The sequence below is a fragment of the Oryx dammah genome, unplaced genomic scaffold (genome assembly GCF_014754425.2).
Source record: "Oryx dammah isolate SB20612 unplaced genomic scaffold, SCBI_Odam_1.1 HiC_scaffold_27, whole genome shotgun sequence".
NCBI lineage: Eukaryota > Metazoa > Chordata > Mammalia > Artiodactyla > Bovidae > Oryx > Oryx dammah.
In genome coordinates, this window is record NW_024070211.1 from 69,099,936 (window position 1) to 69,119,149 (window position 19,214).

Here is a 19,214-nt window from a genome sequence, read left to right on the forward strand (position 1 = left end):
GAAATACAGGGATATGTATTTCTCCATTTATGAATATGACAAACTGTCCTGAATTGTGTGAAATAAACCATACTGAATTACATGGTCCAGCAACATGGAAATATCAACAGTGTATAAGGGTAGATGTGAGGGAAGGAAGTCTCAACATTGTGGATAATGATGGGAATGTACAAAATGAAAAATTCACCATTTGCAAAAGATTTGCCCTTTATTATTGATAAAATGACATAACAAATCATGGAGGAATCATTTCGGTTCTGTTCAGTTCAGTCTGACTCTTTGCGACCCCATGAATTGCAGCACACCAGGCCTCCCTGTCCATCACCAACTCCCAGAGTTCACTCAAACTCATGCCCATCAGGTCGGTGATGCCATCCAGCCATCTCATCCTCTGTCGTCCCCTTCTCCTCCTGCCCCCAATCCCTCCCAGCATCAGAGTCTTTTCCAATGAGTCAACTCTTCTTGTGAAGTGGCCAAAGTACTGGAGTTTCAGCTTTAGCATCATTCCTTCCAAAGAATACCCAGAACTGATCTCCTTTAGAATGGACTGGTTGGATGTACTTGCAGTCCAAGGGAGTCTCAAGAGTCTTCTCCAACACCACAGTTCAGAAACATCAATTCTTCGGCACATTTGTATATATATAAATCCTTATTTTTTTTTCAGTTATTAACAAGTAAAGTGGGAAATTCCTTTATTTAATTCTATTAAATTGTTAACAATATACATGGGGAAAAAGAATCAAGATGATGAGAACAGTTATTCTGGATGTCTCATTTAGGAATTTTTAATTACATGATAGATTCCATCAGTTCTTTCTGCCAGTTTTTAAATTTTTATTTTCAATTCTTTTTTTTCCCCAGTTCTTTATTTTTAAAGTCTTCTAAGACTCAAACCAGGATACGGAATACTGAGACTATGTTATCATAGGATACCAGGTAAAAATTGAAAGGGCTGGGGAACAGTCAAGGTGATTATTTTCTATGAGTAAAGAACAAAGGGTAGTGTTTTGTTTTTTCCTAGATGCTATGTTCAAAATTTCTTGAGAATCTCTATACAATACCAACAGGTACTTTCCCTATGAGAGTTTTATGAATGGTGTGTCCTCAATCTGTAAAGAAAGCTTTGTCATCTAAGGCAGTGCTTTTCTAAGTATGGTACCCTGAATTGGCAGCATCAGCATCACTGGCCATATCCCAGATCTCCTGGACAATAATCACGGATTTTGGAGCCCAGGAATTCATGCAGATTTATAATGCATACTAAAATGTGAGAACTCTCAGCTGAACTCTCCAATATGGTAGACACTAGCCACATAAGATATTTAGATTTGGATTTAAATTCATTAAAATAAAATAGAATAACTCGGCTCTTCAGTTATTTTAGTCACATTTCAAGGACTTAAATGGCACATTTTGTTAGTGGCTACAATGTTAGACAGTAAAGATATAGAACTGATGATTGAGATTTTTATTGGAGAACATTGCCTATCAAAGCAATGATTCAAACAACTGCTGAATTTATCATGCTACATTCAATTATTCCAAAAATTCTAAGATCCTCACTTTTTTACTTTCTTCTCACTACTTCATTTTTTATTAGTTTTTTAAAAATTTATTTTCTATTGAAGGATAATCACTTTACAGAATTTTGCTGTTTTCTGTCAAACCTCAACATGAATCAGCCATAGGAATACATATATCCCCTCCCTTTTCACCCTTCCTCCTGTTTCCCTCGCCATCCCACCCCTCTAGGTCGATTACAAAGCCCCTGTTTGAGTTTCCTGAGCCATAAAGCAAATTCTCATTGGATATCTATTTTACATATGGTAATGTAAGTTTCCATGTTGCTTTTTCCATACATCTCACCCTCTCCTCCCTTCTCCCCACATCCATAAGTCTATTCTCTATGTCTGTTTCTCCACTGTTATCCTGTAAATAAATTCTTCAGTACCATTTTCTAGATTCCATATATATGCATTAGAATAAAATGTTTATCTTTCTCTTTCTGACTTACTTCACTCTATATAATAGGTTCTAGGTTCATCCACCTCATTGGAACTGACTCAAATTCATTCCTTTTTATGGCTGAGTAATATTCCATTGTGTATATGTACCACACCTTCTTAATCCACTCATCTGTTAATGGACATCTAGATTGCTTCCATGTTCTAGCTACTGTAAACAGTGCTGCAATGAACAACGGGATACATGCAAATTTTTCAATTTTAGTTTCCTCAGGGTGTATGCCTAGGAGTCAGATTGTTGGGTCATAGGTGGTTTCATTCCAAATTTTTAAAGGAATCTCCATACCATCATCCATAGTGGCTGTATCAATTTACATTCCCACCAACAGTGCAAGAGTGTTCCCTTTTCTCCACACCCTCTCCAGCATTTATTGTTTGTGGACCTTTTGATGATGGTCATCCTGACCAGTGTGAAGTGATATTTCATTGTAGTTCTGATTTGCATTTCTCTAATAATGAGTGATGTTGAGCACCTTTTCATGTGTTTGCTAGCCATCTGTATGTCTTCTTAGGAGAAATGTCTGTTTAGGTCTTTTCCCCATTTTTTTATTGACTTGTTTGTTTTTCTGGTATTGAGTTGTATGAGCTGCTTGTATACTATGGAAAGTAATCCTGTCAGTTGTTTCATTTTCTATTATTTTCTCCCATTCTGAGGGTTGTCTTTTCACCTTGCTTATGTTTCCTTTGCTGTGCAAAAGCTTATAATTTTAATCAGATTCCACTTGTTTACTTTTCTTTTTATCTCCATTACTCAAGGAGGTGGGTCATAGAAGATCTTGCTTTGATTTATGTCATCAAGTGTTCTGCCTATGTTTTCGTCTAAGAGTTTTATAATTTCCGGTCTTACATTTAGGGTCTTTAATCCATAGTGTTCTAATTTCCTTCATTTACATGTAGCTGCCCAGTGTTCCCAGGACCATTTATTGAAGAGGTTGTCTTTCAGTTCAGTTCCATCACTCAGTTCAGTTCAGTTAAGTTCAGTTGTTCAGTCATTTCTGACTCTTTGCAACCCCATGAATCACAGCACACCAGGCCTTTCTGTCCTTCACCAACTCCCGGAGTTCACTCAGACTCACGTCCATCAAGTCGGTGATGCCATCCAGCCATCTCATCCTCTGTCGTCCCCTTTTCCTCCTGCCCCCAACCCCTCCCAGCATCAGAGTCTTTTCCAATGAGTCAACTCTTCGCATGAGGTGGCCAAAGTATTGGAGTTTCAGCTTTAGCATCATTCCTTCCAAGGAACATCCAGGGCTGATCTCTTTTAGAATGGACTGGTTGGATCTCCTTGCAGTCCAAGGGACTCTCAGGAGTTTTCTCCAACACCACAGTTCAAAAGCATCAATTCTTTGGTGCTCAGCTTTCTTCACAGTCCAACTCTCGCATCGATACATGACTACTGGAAAAACCATAGCCTTGACTAGATGGACCTTTGTTGGCAAAGTAATGTCTCCTCTTTTCAATATGCTATCTAGGTTGGTCATAACTTTCCATCCAAGGAGTAAGCATCTTTTAATTTCATGGCTGCAGTCACCATCTGCAGTGATTTTGGAGTCCCGCAAAATAAAGTCTGATACTGTTTCTACTGTTTGCCCATCTATTTCCCATGAAGTGACGGGACCGGATGCAATGATCTTTGTTTTCTGAATGTTGAGCTTTAAGCCAACTTTTTCACTCTCCTCTTTCACTTTCATCAAGAGGCTTTTTAGTTCCTCTTCACTTTCTGCCATAAGGGTGGTGTCATCTGCATATCTGAGGTTATTGATATTTCTCCCGGCAATCTTGATTCCAGCTTGCATTTCTTCCAGCCCAACGTTTCTCATGATGTACTCTGCATATAAGTTAAATAAGCAGGGTGACAATATATAGCCTTGACATACACCTTTTCCTATTTGGAACCAGTCTGTTGTTCCATGTCCAGTTCTGTTGCTTCCTGACTCAGTCATGTCCAACTCATTGCAACCCCATGGACTGCAGCATGCCAGGCCTCCCTGTCCATCACCAACTCCCAGAGTTTACCCAAACCCATGTCCATTGAGTCAGTGATGCCATCCAACCATCTCATCCTCTGTTGTCCCCTTCTACTCCTGCCCTCAATCTTTCCCAACATCAGGGTCTTTTCAAATGAGTCAGCTCTTCACATCAGGTGGCCAAAATATTGGAGTTTCAGCTTCAACACCAGTCCTTCCAATGAACACCCAGGACTGATCTCCTTTAGGATGGACTGGTTGGATCTCCTTGCAGTCCAAGGGACTCCAACACCACAGTTCAAAAGCATCAATTCTTTGGTGCTCAGCTTTCTTTATAGTCCAATTCTCACATCTGTTCATGACTACTGGAAAAACCATAGGCCTGACTAGGCAGACCTTTTTTGACAAAGTAATGTCTCTGCTTTTTAATATGTTGTCTAGGTTGGTCATAATTTTCCTTCCAAGGAATAAGTGTTTTTTAATTTCATGGCTACAGTCACCATGTGCAGTGATTTTGGAGCCCCCCAAAATAAAATCTGCCACTGTTTCCACCGTTTTCCCATCTATTTGTCATGAAGTGATGGGACTGGATACCATAATCTTAGTTTTCTGAACATTGAGCTTTAAGCCAACTTTTTCCACTCTCGTCTTTCACTTTTATCAAGAGGCTCTTTAGTTCTTCTTCAGGTTGTCTTTGCCCATTGTATTTTCTTGCCTCCTTTGTCAAAAATAAGGTACCCATAGGTGCATGGGTTTATTTCCTGGTTTTCTATCTTGTTCCATTGGTCTGTATTTCTGTTTTTGTGCCAGTACCATACTGTCTTGATGACTGTAGCTTTGCAGTGTTATCTGAAGTCAGGAAGGTTGATTCCTCCAGCTCCATTCTTCTTTCTCAAGACTGCTTTGGCTACTTGGGGTCTTTTGTGTTTCCATATGAATTGTAAAATTTTTTGTTCTAGTTCTGTGAAAAAATGCCATTGGTAATTTGATAAGAATCACATTGAATCCATAGACTGAATTTGGCAGTATAGTCATTTTCACAATATTGATTCTTCCTAGCCAGGAACATGGAATATGTCTCCATCTATTTATGTTGCCTTTGATTTCTTTCATTAGTAGCTTATAATTTTCTGTGTACAGTTCTTTTGTCTCCTTAGGTAATTTTATTCCTAGATATTTAATTCTTTTTGTTGCAATGTGAATGGGATTGATTCTTTAATTTCTCTTTCTGATTTTCATTATTAATATATAGAAATGCAAGTGATTTCTGTGTATTGATTTTGTATCCTGAAACTTTGCTAAATTCACTGATTAGTTCTAGTAATTTTCTGATACTATCTTTAGGGTTTTCTATGTACAGTATCATGTCATCTGCAAACAATGAGAGCTTTACTTCTTCTTTTCCAATCTGGATTCCTTTTATTTCTTTTTCTTCTTGGATTGCTGTAGCTAGGATTTCCAGAACTATGCTGGTTAATAGTGGCAAAAGTGAACACCTTTGTCTTGCTCCTGATCTTAGGGGGAATGCTTTCAGTTTTTCACCACTGAGAATAATGTTTGCTGTAGCTTATCATATATGGCCTTTACTATGTTGAGGTAGGTTCCTTCCATGCCCATTTTTTGAAGAGTTTTAATCATAAATGGATGCTGAATTTTGTCAAAGGGATTTTCTGCATCTATTGAGATGATCATATGGGTTTTATCTTTCAATTTGTAAATATGGAGTATCACATTGATTGATATGCATATGTTGAAGAATCCTTGCACCCTGGAATAAACCCAACTAGATTATTGTGTATGAGCTTTTTGATGTGTTGCTGAATTCTGTTTGCTAAAATTTTGTTGAGAATTTTTGCATCTATGTTCATCAGTGATATTGGCCTGTAGTTTTCTTTTTTTTGTGTTGTCTTTGTTTGGTTTTGGTATCAGGGTAATGGTGGCCCTGTAGAATGAGTTTGGAAGTGTTCCTTCCTCTGCAATTTTTCGAAAGTGTTTTAGAAGGATAGGCATTAGCTCTTCTCTAAATGTTTGGTAGAATTCTCCTGTGAAGCCATCTGGTCCTGGGCTTTTGTTTTTTGGGGAGATTTTGATCACAGCTTCAATTTTTTTTGCTTGTAATTGGGTTGTTCATAATTTCTATTTCTTCCTGGTTCAGTCTTGGAAGATTGAACTTTTCTAAGAACCTGTCCATTTCTTCCACGTTATTTATTTTATTGCCATATAGTTGTTCATAATAGTCTGTTATAATCCTTTGTATTTCTGCATTGTCTGTTGTAACCTTTCCTTTTTCATTTCTAATTTTGTTGATTTGATTCTTCTCTCTTTTTTTCTTGAAGAATTTGTCTAAAAGTTTGTCAATTTTTATCTTATCATAGAACCAGATTTTACTTTTATTAATCTTTACTGTTGTTTCTTCCATTTTTAAAATGTATTTCTGCTTGGATCTTTATGATTTGTTTCCTTCTACTAATTTTGGGCTTTTTTGGTTCTTCTTTTTCCAGTTGTTTTAACTGTATAGTTAGATTGTCTATCCAATTTCTTTTCTTGATTCTTGAGGTAGGATTGTATTGCTATGACCTTCCCCCTTAGAACTGCTTTTGCTGCATCCCATAGGTTTTGAGTTGTCGTGTTTTCATTGTCATTTGTTTCTAGAATTTTTTTTTGACTTCTCTTTTGATTTCTTTGGTAACCTATGGGCTATTTAGAAATGTGTTGTTTAATCTCCATGTTTTTGTGTTTCTTACAGTTTGTTTTTTTTTTTTTTTTGTAATTGATATCTAGTCTCATAGCATTGTGTTTGGAGAAGGTGCTTGATATGATTTCAATCTTCTTAAATTTACTGAGATTTGATTTGTGCCCCAGATGTGGTCTATTCTGAAGAATGTTCCATGTGCCCTTGAAAAGAAGGTATATTCTTCTGCATTTGGATGGAATGTCCTGAAGATATCAATGAGATCTATCTTATCTAATGTATCATTTAAGACTTGTGTTTCCTTATTAATTTTCTGTTCTGATTATCTGTCTATTGGTGTGTGGTGGTGGTGGAGCATTAATATTTCCTACTATTATAGTGTTACTGTCAATTTCTCTTTTTAAGTCTGTTAGTGTTTGTCTTATGTACTGAGGTGCTCCTATGTTGGGTGCATAGATATTTACAATTGTTATGTCTTCCTGTTGGATTGATCCCTTGACCATTATGTAGTGTCCTTTCTTATCTCTTGTAATCTTTAGTTTAAGGTCTATTTTGTCTGCTATAAGGATTGCTACTCAAGCTTTCTTTTGCTTTGCATTTGCATGGAATATATTTTCCATCCTCACACTTTCAGTCTATATGTGTCTTTAGGTCTGAAGTAGGTTTCTTGTAGACAACATATATATGGGTCTTATTTTTGTATCCATTAAGCCAGTCTGTGTCTTTTGCTTGGAGCATTAATCCATTTACATTTAAAGTAATTATTGATATATATGTTCCTTTTGCCATTTTATTAATTGTTTGGGGTTGATTTTGTAGATCGTTTTGTTTTTCTTGTATTTCTTGACTATATAAGTCCATTTAACATTTGTTATAAAGCTGATTTGGTGGTACTGAATTTTCTTAACTTTTGCTTGTCTGGAAAGCTTTTTATTTCTCCATCAATTTTGAATGAGATTCTTGCTGGCTACAGTAATCTTGGTTGTAGATTTTTTCCCTTTCAGTACTTGAAATATATCCTGTCATTCCCTTCTGGCCTGCAGAGCTTCTGCTGAAAGATAAGCTGTTAAGTGTATGGAGTTTCCCTTGTATGTTACTTGTTGCTTCTCCCTTGCTTTTAATAGTCTTTGTGTATAGTCTTTGTTAGTTTGATTATTATGTGTCTTGGCTTGTTTCTCCTTGGATTTATCCCGTTTGGGACTCTTTGTGCCTCTTGGACCTGATTGACTATTTCTTTTTCCACGTTGGGGAAATTTTGAACTACAATCTCTGCAAAAATTTTCTCATAACCTTTCTTTTTCTCTTCTTATTCTGGGACACCTATAATTCAAATGTTGGTACATTTGATATTGTCCCAGGGGTCGCTAAGACTATCTTTACTTCTTTACATTCTTTTTACTTTATTCTGCTCTTCAGAAGTTATTTCCACCATTTTATCTTGCAGCTCACTGATTCATTCTTCTGCTTCAGATAGTCTGCTGTTGATTCCTTCTAGAGTATTTTTAATTTCATTAATTGTGTTGTTTGTCTCTGTATGTTTATTCTTTGTTAATTGATTCTTGCATTTCTCCATTTGTTTTCAAGGTTTTTGACCATCTTTACTATCATTATTCTGAATTCTTTTTCAGGTAGCTTGCCTATTTCCTCTTCATTTATTTGGACTTCTGTGTTTCTAGTTTGTTCCTTCATTTGTGTAGTATTTCTCTGCCTTTTCATTATTATTATTTTTTTAACTTACTGTGTTTGGGTTCTCCTTTTCCCAGGCTTCAAGGAAAGTTGAATTATTTCCTTGAAAGAAGGTTGAATTCTTTATTCCTTTTGGTTTCTGCCCTCCTAAGGTTGGCCTAGTGGCTTGTGTAAGCTTCTTATAGGGTGGGATTTGTGCTGAGTTTTTGGTTTTTGTTTGTTTGTTTGCTTTTCCTCTGGTGGTCAAGGCTGAATGATGTACTAATCCTGTCTGCTGATGATTGGGTTTGTACTTTGGTTTTGTTTGTTGTGTATATAAGGAGTCCTACACAGGGTGCTACTAGTGGTTGGGTGATGCTAGGTCTTGTATTCAAGTGATTTCATTTGTATGAGTTTTCACTATTTGATACTCCCTAAGGTAGTTCTCTGGTGGTCTAGGGTCTTGGAGTCAGTGCTCCCACTCCAAGGGCTCAGGGCTTGATCTCCGGTCAGGAACAAAGATTCCACAGGTGGTTTGTTATGGTATTGCTGCTTCTGCTGCTAAGTCACTTCAGTCGTGTCTGACTCTGTGCAACCCCATAGACGGCAGCCCACCAGGCTCTGCTGTCCCTGGATTCTCCAAGGAAGAACATTGGAGTGGGTTGCCATTTCCTTTTCCATTGCATGAAAGTGAAAAGTGAAAGTGAAGTCACTCAGTCACGTCTGACTCTTAGCGACCCCATGGACTGCAGCCTACCAGGCTCCTCCATCTAGGCAAGAGTACTGGAATGGCTTGCCATTGCCTTCTCTGTGTTATGGTATTAAGTGAGATTAAAATGAATATCCAAAAATGAGAAACAAAAGGTGAATCCCAGACAAATGGCAGTTTATAAAATCAGGCAAATAATAATTAAAATAATAGAATATACACATAAACATATATATGAGCAAAGTGAAAATAGTCCAACAAAAATAAAGTACAGTAGATTGACCCAGAGAACAAACGATATCAAAAATTATATTTACCACTTAAGAACAAGACTAACTAAAGCACAAACTGGAAAACAAAACTAAAGCAAGGTGCCAAGTCGAGAATAAAACAATGAAAACAAAACTAGCAAATATATTGAGAGGAAAGGAAAGAAAGAAAAGAAAGAAAGAGTAAATATGCAAAGTTAAACAGAGGTAGATGAAGAAGATTTATATACATGAAAGATTAACTGCAAGGGGGAAAAATAGTAGGAAAGGAAAAAAAAGGAGTAAATTAATCTGCCACGGGTATACACATGTTCCCCATTCTGAACCCCCCTCCCACTTGCCTCCCTGTACCATCCCTCTGGGTCATCCCAGTGCACCAGCCCCAAGCATCCTGTATCATGCATTGAATCTGGACTGGCAATTCATTTCATATATGATATTATGACAAAACCAAAACAATATTGTAAAGTAATTAACCTCCAATTAAAATAAATAAATTTTAAAAAAGGAGTAAATGTAGAAAAAATATAATGGGTTTAAAAAAATTAAAAATTAAAATTATAAAAAAGAGAAAAGAAAATATATAGAAGAAGAAAGAAAAAAGAAAAAAAAAAAAAAGGAAAATGCAGAATTGCAAAAGCTCCAAGATTGAGGCAGAGGTTTATAACAATAAAAATTGTGACTGAATATACACATATACCTATACACCCATAAGCAAAATCAAAACAGCCCAACAAAAATAAAGTACAATAAGTTGACTTGGTTAACAAAGGAAATGAAAAATTATATCTGCCAGAACAAAACTAGCTAAAGCAAAAACTGGAAAACAAAACTAAAGCAAGCTGCCAACTGGAGAATAAGGCAATGAAAATAAAACTAACAATTGTGTTGAGAAGAAAGAAGAGAAAGAAAAGAAAAAAGAATAAATATGTAAAGTTAAATAGACGTAGATAAAGAACATATATACGTATTTTAAAGATTAACTGCAATGGGAAAAGAACAGGAGGAAAAGCAAACAAAGGAATAAATGTACAAAAAATGATATTATGTTTAAAAAGAAAAAAGTAAAATTAAAAAAAGGGGGAAAAAAAAAGAAAACTCCACAGAACTGCAAAAGCCCAACACAGAGGCAGAGGTTTATAACAACAATTTAAAAATGTGACTGGGGGTGGGGAGGAAAGGGTTAAAAGCTTAATTGGATTTCTTAGTGCCAATAAAATCAACAACTACAATAGAGAGGAAAAAAAGAAAAACAATCCAAAAGAATCTACAGAACAAGTCAAAACATAAGAATAATAAATGCTTTTCTTGAGTCATTGCTGTTAGAGTCATTTCCCTCGCTGCGAGTCACAGTCCACCTTACCTCCTTAGGATGTCCTCCAACACTGTGCTAATCTTTGGATCAGCTGTGGGGGCAGCTCAGATTCTTATCTTGTCTTACTCCTGTGTGTTCTTGCCTCCAGTGTCCACAGCTATCAGAACTAGTGCATTTCTTTTATGGGAGCACTCAATGACCTTTTATATATTCCATAAAAACAGAGTCTGCCTAGTTGATCATGTAAATTTAATCTGCAGCTTGTACAGCCGGTAGAAAGATTTTGAGTCTTCTTCCTTAGCTACACTGCCCCTGGGTTTCAATTATGGTTTTATTTCCACCTCTACATGTGGGTTGTCCCCCGGGATTTGCTTCTGAGGCTTCCCTGGAGGACATGGGTTTGCCCCTGTGAGGGCCAGGTGCAGAGGTGGTGTAGTTGCTTGGGTCACAGCAGCACCAGTTACTCAAGGGAATTGGTGTCTAGAGCAGCAGGAAATATAGTGTTCTAGAAGGGTATGGAAACCAGTATTGGCCAATATGTTCCAGTATTCTTGCCTGGAGAGCCTTGCTCCCTGACAGAGTAGCCTGGCAGGCTACAGTCCACAGGGTCGCAAAGAGTTGGACATGACCACATGGACAGACCCAAGAGTTTTTTTTGCCTGTGGCAGCTCTGCCCAAGTGAGAATTGAGCATGAAGGTGGCACAGCTTCTTGGCTTGCAGGGACCCTGGTGGTGCCAAGTGTGCAGGGACACAGACTGCCTCCACTGCAGGAGTTACGGCCCTATCAGAGTCTTCTTGCAAGGCTCCTGTAGATGGCAATCAGAAGACCTCTTTGCCCAGTCTTTCTCTGTAGCTCCACCCATTCAGGGACTTAAAGGGCTCCCTTGACTTGGGTCCTTATCTGTGGTTTGGTGTGTCAGGCACATAGAGGGCACCCCCTGGCTGGAGTCCTACCTACTCTGTAGATCCATGTGTCAGGCACTTAAAGGGGCACCCCGGGTGGGTCCTACTCTGTAGTTCAGTGTGTCAGGCATTTGATGAGCCAGCCTCTCTAATGTTCAGCTGCCAATGCTGGCTGTGTGGGGAGAGAGAAGCTATGGTGATGGCTCCACCCCCTACACGTGACTCAGCAGTATTGCCTTGCTTCCATGGCTGCCTGGCTTTCCTCTACCAGCATTTCCCACCACAATCTTCTCTTTCACATCCTCTCAATCTGTCTCTCTTGGATGGCTCCACAATCCCTAAACTTCAGCTCCCAGTCAGTGCACCTTACAGAGGACCAGCGTTCCTGTTTGAGGTATGTATAGCTGTGGCAAGGACTGTCTGATTGTCATTCCATTTAGGCTGCCACAGATCAGCTGTTTTACTCTCAGCCTTAAATGTTTCTCCTCTGACTCAGATAACTGCCCCAATGTGGGGACCGGACCCCTGCTTCAGTTCTTCCACCTGCTATGGGCAGGTTCAGTCCTACTAACACTCCTGTCTTTCCCCCTAGTTCCTTCATCCTACAGAGTTTTGCATGGTTCTATATATTCTTTTCCACTGGTCAGTTCAGTTCAGTTCAGTTCAGTCTCTCAGTCGTGTCCAACTCTTTGCGACCCCATGAATCGCAGCACACCAGGCCTCCCTGTCCATCACCAACTCCTGGAGTTCACTCAGACTCACATCCATTGAGTCAGTGATGCCATCCAGCCATCTCATCCTCTGTCATCCCCTTCTTCTCCTGCCCCCAATCCCTCCCAGCATCAGAGTCTTTTCCAATGAGTCAACTCTTCGCATGAGGTGGCCAAAGAACTGAAGTTTCAGCTTTAGCACCATTCCTTCCAAAGAAATCCTAGGGCTGATCTCCTTCAGAATGGACTGGTTGGATCTCCTTGCAGTCCAAGGGACTCTCAAGAGTCTTCTCCAGCACCACAGTTCAAAAGCATCAATTCTTCAGCACTCAGCTTTCTTTATAGTCCAATTCTCACATCCATACATGACTACTGGAAAAGCCATAGCTTTGACTAGATGGACCTTTGTTGGCAAAGTAATGTCTCTGTTTTTTAATAGGCTGTCTAGGTTGGTCATAGATTTTCTTCTAAGGAGCAAGTGTCTTGTAATTGCATGGCTGCAGTCTCCATCTGCAGTGATTTTGGAGCCCCCCAAAATAAAGTCTGTCACTGGTTCCATTGTTTCCCTATCTATTTGCCATGAAGTAATGGGACCAGAGGCCATGATCTTAGTTTTATGAGTGTTGAGTTTTAAGCCAACTTTTTCACTCTTCTCTTTCACTTTCCTCAAGAAGCTCTTTAGTTTTTTTTTTTTTTTTTTGCTTTCTGCCATAAGGGTAGTGTCATCTGCATACCTGAGGTTATTGATATTTCTCCTGACAATCTTGATTCCAGCTTGGGCTTCATCCAGCCTGGCATTTCTCATGATCTACTCTGCATATAAGTTAAATAACAGGGTAACAATATACAGTCATGTTATGTGTATAAAGAATCATGGGAGCCCCACTCCTAAAGATGGTTAGTCGGTGTGCCTAAGAGAAGGTCCAAGAATTTGCATGTCTCTGAAGCTTCCAAGTGATGCTTATGCTCTTGGTCTATGAGCCCTGCAGATCTAGGGCTCTGTGGGATCTTCAGGATTTGAACTTCAGGAAATCCCTTGATTACTACTAGATTAGAGGCAAGGAAAATGCCCAGGAATAATAATGATAACTTGGAATAACACAGTGGCAATAAAAAACTGAAGATGTTTTAGCAGATGGAATAACTAAGACTAGTGGATCATAGGTCCAATTAGGAGCTTTGAAAACAAGCATCCTATCTCACAGCAGTGTACAACATTTTCAGCTTTTCATTATCCTTTATTTTCACCCCTCACTCCTTTCAATTCTCATTTTTTAAAATCTTGCTTAAATGATTATCATGTAGTCATAACCACACCTTTGCATATACTCTCACTGCCTTGCCCCCAACCCCAGATTTCATTGTACTTTATCTTTTACTTTGCAAATGTTGCTTTATTAATCCTCATACTATATTACAGCATAAATATGTTGAATGATTGAAAATTAATGCTAAATCAAATATATGAGCTATAATGTTAAAAGTGTATTTCCTAATTAATACCAAGGACTACATTCATGCATAATTACATGTAAATTAGGTCCTTTGAATTTTTATAGCTGATTTGCAATATTGTTTTAGCTTCAGATGCAAATCAAAGTGATTCAGTTACATATATATTATATATGTATGTATACATATATTTATGTGCTTAGTCACTCAGTCCTGTCTGACTCTTTGTGACCCCACGGACTGTAGCCCACCAGGCTCCTCTGTCCATGGGGATTCTCCAGGCAAGAATACTGGACCGGGTTGCCATTTCCTTCTCCAACATATATGTATGCATTAGGTTATTTTCCATTATAGGTTATTACAAATTATTGAATATATTATTGTACTTATTTTGATATTAAAAAAAAACCTCTTGGTTAAACCCAGTCCCCTGACCATATGTTTTCTGCATTTCAGAAAAGCACAAAGCAGTGATGCTTATGATGAGGGTAGTTTAACTTTACCAGTACTAACTTCCACTGGGTCTCCAGTGCAGTCTGGCAGGCATACTGTTCTGGCCCATTTTCTCTCTCACACTCCATTTTTTCTGTTCCATTGAGCATGGAACTCAGCAAAAAGCCATCTATGAACCAGGAAGCAGATCTTCACCAGGCACAGAATCTGTCAGCACCTTGATCTTGAACTTCTCAGCCTCCAGAATTAAGAGAAATAGATCTCTTGCTATTTGTAAGCTACCCAGTCTGCCATATTTTGTTATAGCAGTCTGAACAGACTAAGACAAAGAGCTATCTGCAGATTTTACCTCTGAAAACTTCTGGCCTGGTTCAGCTATGCTGAGTCTCTATTTTACAACTTACACATCTCTAGGGCTCTTCAGGGTCCTTGGGGTTTGAACTTCAGGAAACCCCTTGTGAGCAGACTGCCTGAGTGAAGTCACCTCCTCACTGCTTTTTTGAAAGCCTCAGGTCAGTCCTGTAGACATTTAAGCTCAGCTCAACTCCTGCTGAGCCAGCCACGGTGAGAGATGGAGGGTTTTTGTTGCATCAGGAGCTTTAATAACAGAGTATTTACATTGGCATGGAGCGTCAGCCTGGTTATGGAGACAAGGGAATCTATAATGTGGTGTTTTAGTGCCCCATATAAATTTTACATCTCTGCTTGTATGTGTGTCATAAATGTGTGTGTGTGTGTTTTTTTTTTTCCTCTCTTCTTGTATATTCAGGCTAATGATTGGATCTGGAGGTTTTGAATTTTTTCCTTAGGCATTTTTCTCACAACAAATTATCTTTCTTCTTTTTTCTTCAAAAGAAATGATATATCTGAATTGTTTCCAAGGCTTCTAGGCTGTTATTTTAAAACTATTTACTAAAATTATTTGGATATTGTTAATACTTTGAAAAATTCTCATTTGATGTTTTAACTAAGAAAAAACTCATTTTTTAACTGAGATATTTTAGAAGTCACAGGAATATTTTAACTCCAACTTATACACTGTTTGGAAAAAAATATTATTCTACTATTAAAAAGTTAACCAAGCAATAAATTATGTCAGTCGCTTTTTAATAGGAAATGAATAAATAAAATCAGTGTTTCTACTTGTTAGAATCAGACACTATTTTAATGTGCTTAACACAGCATCTACTTTAGTCTTCACAACTATGCATTATTAACCAGATTTTAGATTATGGCAATAAGCACAGAGTGTTTATATGACTCTAGGCAAATTCTACATTTAGTGGCAGGGCTATGATGGAGCCTAATTTTTCTATTCTTGATCCTACAAACCCAAACACCATATATGTGTGGCTAGGCCTGGCGTGCTGCGATTCATGGGGTCACAGAGTTGGACACGACTGAGCGACTGAACTGAACTGAACTGAACTGAGGCTGAACTCTGTTTTCCAGAATTCTTTCTTATATATTTTCAGTTAGACGGGGTCACCTGAGAGATGTTGGTGGGAGCCTAAGTAGCAGGAGTGAAGGAGCAGCCACATTGCAGGTCATGTATTGTGTTGCTGACCTCAGTGGCTCACCGCATTGGCGGGAGGCAGCAACTGGATCTGAAACTGCCAGCGACCTGGTTCTTGGACTTTTTAATCAACATAAGTTGATAGGAGACCAGACTAGAAATTCAGACGAGGCTTTATTGGGATTGGTGCTGCAGCAGTTCCTTATATGGGTTAGGGCTGGGGCTGGTCTGGGCTTCCGAGGTGGCACAGTGGAAAAGAATCTGCCTGCCAATGCAGGAGGGATGGGTTCAATTCCTGGGTCAGGAAGATCCCTTGGAGAAGGAAATAGCAAATCACTCCAGTATTCTTACCTGGGAAATCCCATGGATAGAGGAACCTGGCAGGCTACAGCCCATGGGTTTGCAAAGAGTCAGACAGGACTTAGCTACCAAACAGCAAAAAACAAAGGGGCTGGCCCAGGTGCAGACCAGAGGGGTGGGTTAGGTGGTCTGCCCACCTGCTTAGTGGTGCTGTTTGCAGGGATCATTCACAGTATTCCTCTTGTGCTCCCAGCTCCTCAGAAATGGTAGTTGGGTTTTTGGTCTTTTTGCATATTTGTTGTTAATAATTTGCCCCAATTGCCCACATATGCGCTTATTTTTAGTCCCTTATTGTTTCCTAGCATTCTCTTGCTTGCCAGATACAAACACTGCAGCTAAGATTCAGAGGTCCCAGATTGTGTCACAACTTCCCCACTTTCTCCTGAATCTTTCTTTAATTTTCTGGACTCCCAGAAAAAGTGTGAGCTTAGGTTGTCATAAAGGACTCCAGCTTCTGCAGGTGTGTGTATATACACATCATATGAAGTTTTCAAATATAGATTCCATATGTATTTCATATACACCCTTTATATATCCATATATGTAATATATGGTTGGATATATGTAATATATGGTTGGATATATTGTGTATATATTAGGTAAAGATCAAAACTTTTCATGGTTCTGCTTCTCTGACTGAACACTGAGTGGTCCAACTGCATTATAAACAGTTTATTAACTGTTTATGTTATAAATATAAAATATTTTATAAAATACACAATATTATAATATAAATTATTTTATATTATAAACCTGATTCTACTGAAATAATAAATGCCATATGAAATTTTATTCATGTTCTAAAGTTGAATTATTCCTTAATGAGACTGCTGCTTTGAAGCAGAGTTATTTTCTTTAGTTCTTTCAGAAGAATGAATGAATGGATGAATTTATGAAAATGACATTTGACATAAATGTTTTGTTAATATATGAGATGCTACTACTTTGTTACTTTTACACCATCATGGGCAAAACAAATCCTTTCTGTTTGGATAAATCATGTAAATAATCGTCACTCATTTCCTTACAACTCCAGTGTCAAGAGTCAAGAGTCAAAGTAAATCTTGAGGAGCCTTTCCTTCTTCTGCTCATCATCTAACCTTGCATGCTCCTGGGCCCTTATCCTTATCCTTAGGGGAACTATGTAATGAAACATCCACCGTTTCACCTCTGCAGTGGCAGAAATATGTTGAGTTTGTCTTTCTTTTTGTGTATGCACCATGAGTTACCTGTGAGTTACCTGAGTGTTCTTGAACAATCTTGTACACTAACCCGTTACATATACTTACAGCAGAATCTTTAGACCACAAAGAAATCTAATCTGAAACAAATCTAGTCTTAATCAGTACAATAATCTTGGCCATTTTTCCTTAATTTGAAAAGACAAATGTGCTTTCCCAAAATATGCTTATGCTTTAAAAATATATATGTTCTCTATTCAGGACTCAAAACATTATCCTGCTAATGAGCAAAAATGGCTGTAATCTGTGAAGCCACATGCAAAGTTATGCTTGTTCTGCCAACCTGAAACAGTTAGATGTAAGCTGAAGACAGCAAATGAAAACATACATACCTCCAGGCTACCTGACACTTATCATGTAGAAATGCATAGCTTGATATTTGTCTTATTAGATAAAATAATACATACTGAAAAAAATTAATGTTTTCTATCAAGCAAGTTAAAAATGATGCAAGCATATTTCTCCATTGATTCTTTGCATAATTGGTCTTGATCCACACTGAGATTTATTCTCTCTACTTTCAAAGTACATGAGTAACCTGATTTGTTTCTCACCACTTGCACTTTTATCATCCCAGTTGAAGGCACCATTTTATCTTCACCTGAATTACTGCAGTAGCCTCCTTATTTCTCCTTCCATCTGCATTCCACAAAGCAGTTGGAGAATCCCTTTTAGAATCAAGTCACATTGAATCACTCCTCTGTTCGAAGTGCTTCATCAGTGTCTGTTTACATCACTTAAAGGCAAAGACAAATGTTGGATCATGATTCACCTGTTTGTCTTGAGTCCCTTGCTAGAAAATAGGAGGGCAGGGATCTTTGTTTTTGTTGCTGTTGCCGTTTCACCCTCAGAACCTCAATCAGTGTTTGAGACACGATAGGTGCTTAATCACAGTTATCCAAGTCTATGCCCCAACCAGTAATGCTGAAGAAGCTGAAGTTGAACGGTTCTATGAAGACCTACAAGATCTTTTAGAACTAACACCCAAAAAAGATGTCCTTTTCATTATAGGGGACTGGTATGCAAAAGTAGGAAGTCAAGAAACACCTGGAGTAACAGGAAAATTTGGCCTTGGAATGTGGAATGAAGCAGGGCAAAGACTAATAGAGTTTTGCCAAGAAAATGCACTGGTCATAGCAAACACCCTCTTCCAACAACACAAGAGAAGACTCTACACATGAACATCACCAGATTGTCAACACCGAAATCAGATTGATTATATTCTTTGCAGCCAAAGATGGAGAAGCTCTATACAGTCAACAAAAACAAGACCAGGTGCTGACTGTGGCTCAGATCATGAACTCCTTATTGCCAAATTCAGACTTAAATTGAAGAAAGTAGGGAAAACTGCTAGAGCATTCAAGTATGACCTAAATCAAATCCCTTATGATTATACAGTGGAAGTGAGAAATAGATGTAAGGGTCTAGATCTGATAGATAGAGTGCCTGACGAACTATGCAGTGAGGTTCATGACATTGTACAGGAGACAGGGATGAAGACCATCCCCATGGAAAAGAAATGCAAAAAAGCAAAATGGCTGTCTGGGGAGGACTTACAGATAGCTGTGAAAAGGAGAGAGGCAAAAAGCAAAGGAGAAAAGGAAAGATATAAGCATCTGAATGTAGACTTCCAAAGAATAGCAAGAAAAAAAAAAAAAAAACAACAAAGAATAGCAAGAAGAGATAAGAAAGCCTTCTTCAGCAATCAATGCAAAGAAATAGAGGAAAACAACAAAATGGGAAAGACTAGAGATCTCTTTAAGAAAATTAGAGATACCAAGGGGACATTTCATGCAAAGATGGGTTCGATAAAGGACAGAAATGGTCTGGACCTAACAGAAGCAGAAGATATTAAGAAGAGGTGGCAAGAATACATGGAAGAACTGTACAAAAAAGATCTTCACGACCCAGATAATCATGATGGTGTGATCACTCAC

At 38.2% G+C, this 19,214-nt stretch overlaps 1 long non-coding RNA gene across 1 annotated transcript; it reads left to right on the plus strand.

Annotated features, from left to right (window-relative positions):
• Positions 1-2,799: 2,799 nt before the first annotated feature.
• On the plus strand, positions 2,800-5,033 carry LOC120854746. Its single transcript, XR_005719052.1, has 3 exons — positions 2,800-2,894; positions 3,964-3,967; positions 5,023-5,033. It is a non-coding gene; the product is annotated as an uncharacterized LOC120854746 (long non-coding RNA).
• The last annotated feature ends 14,181 nt before the right edge of the window (positions 5,034-19,214 follow it).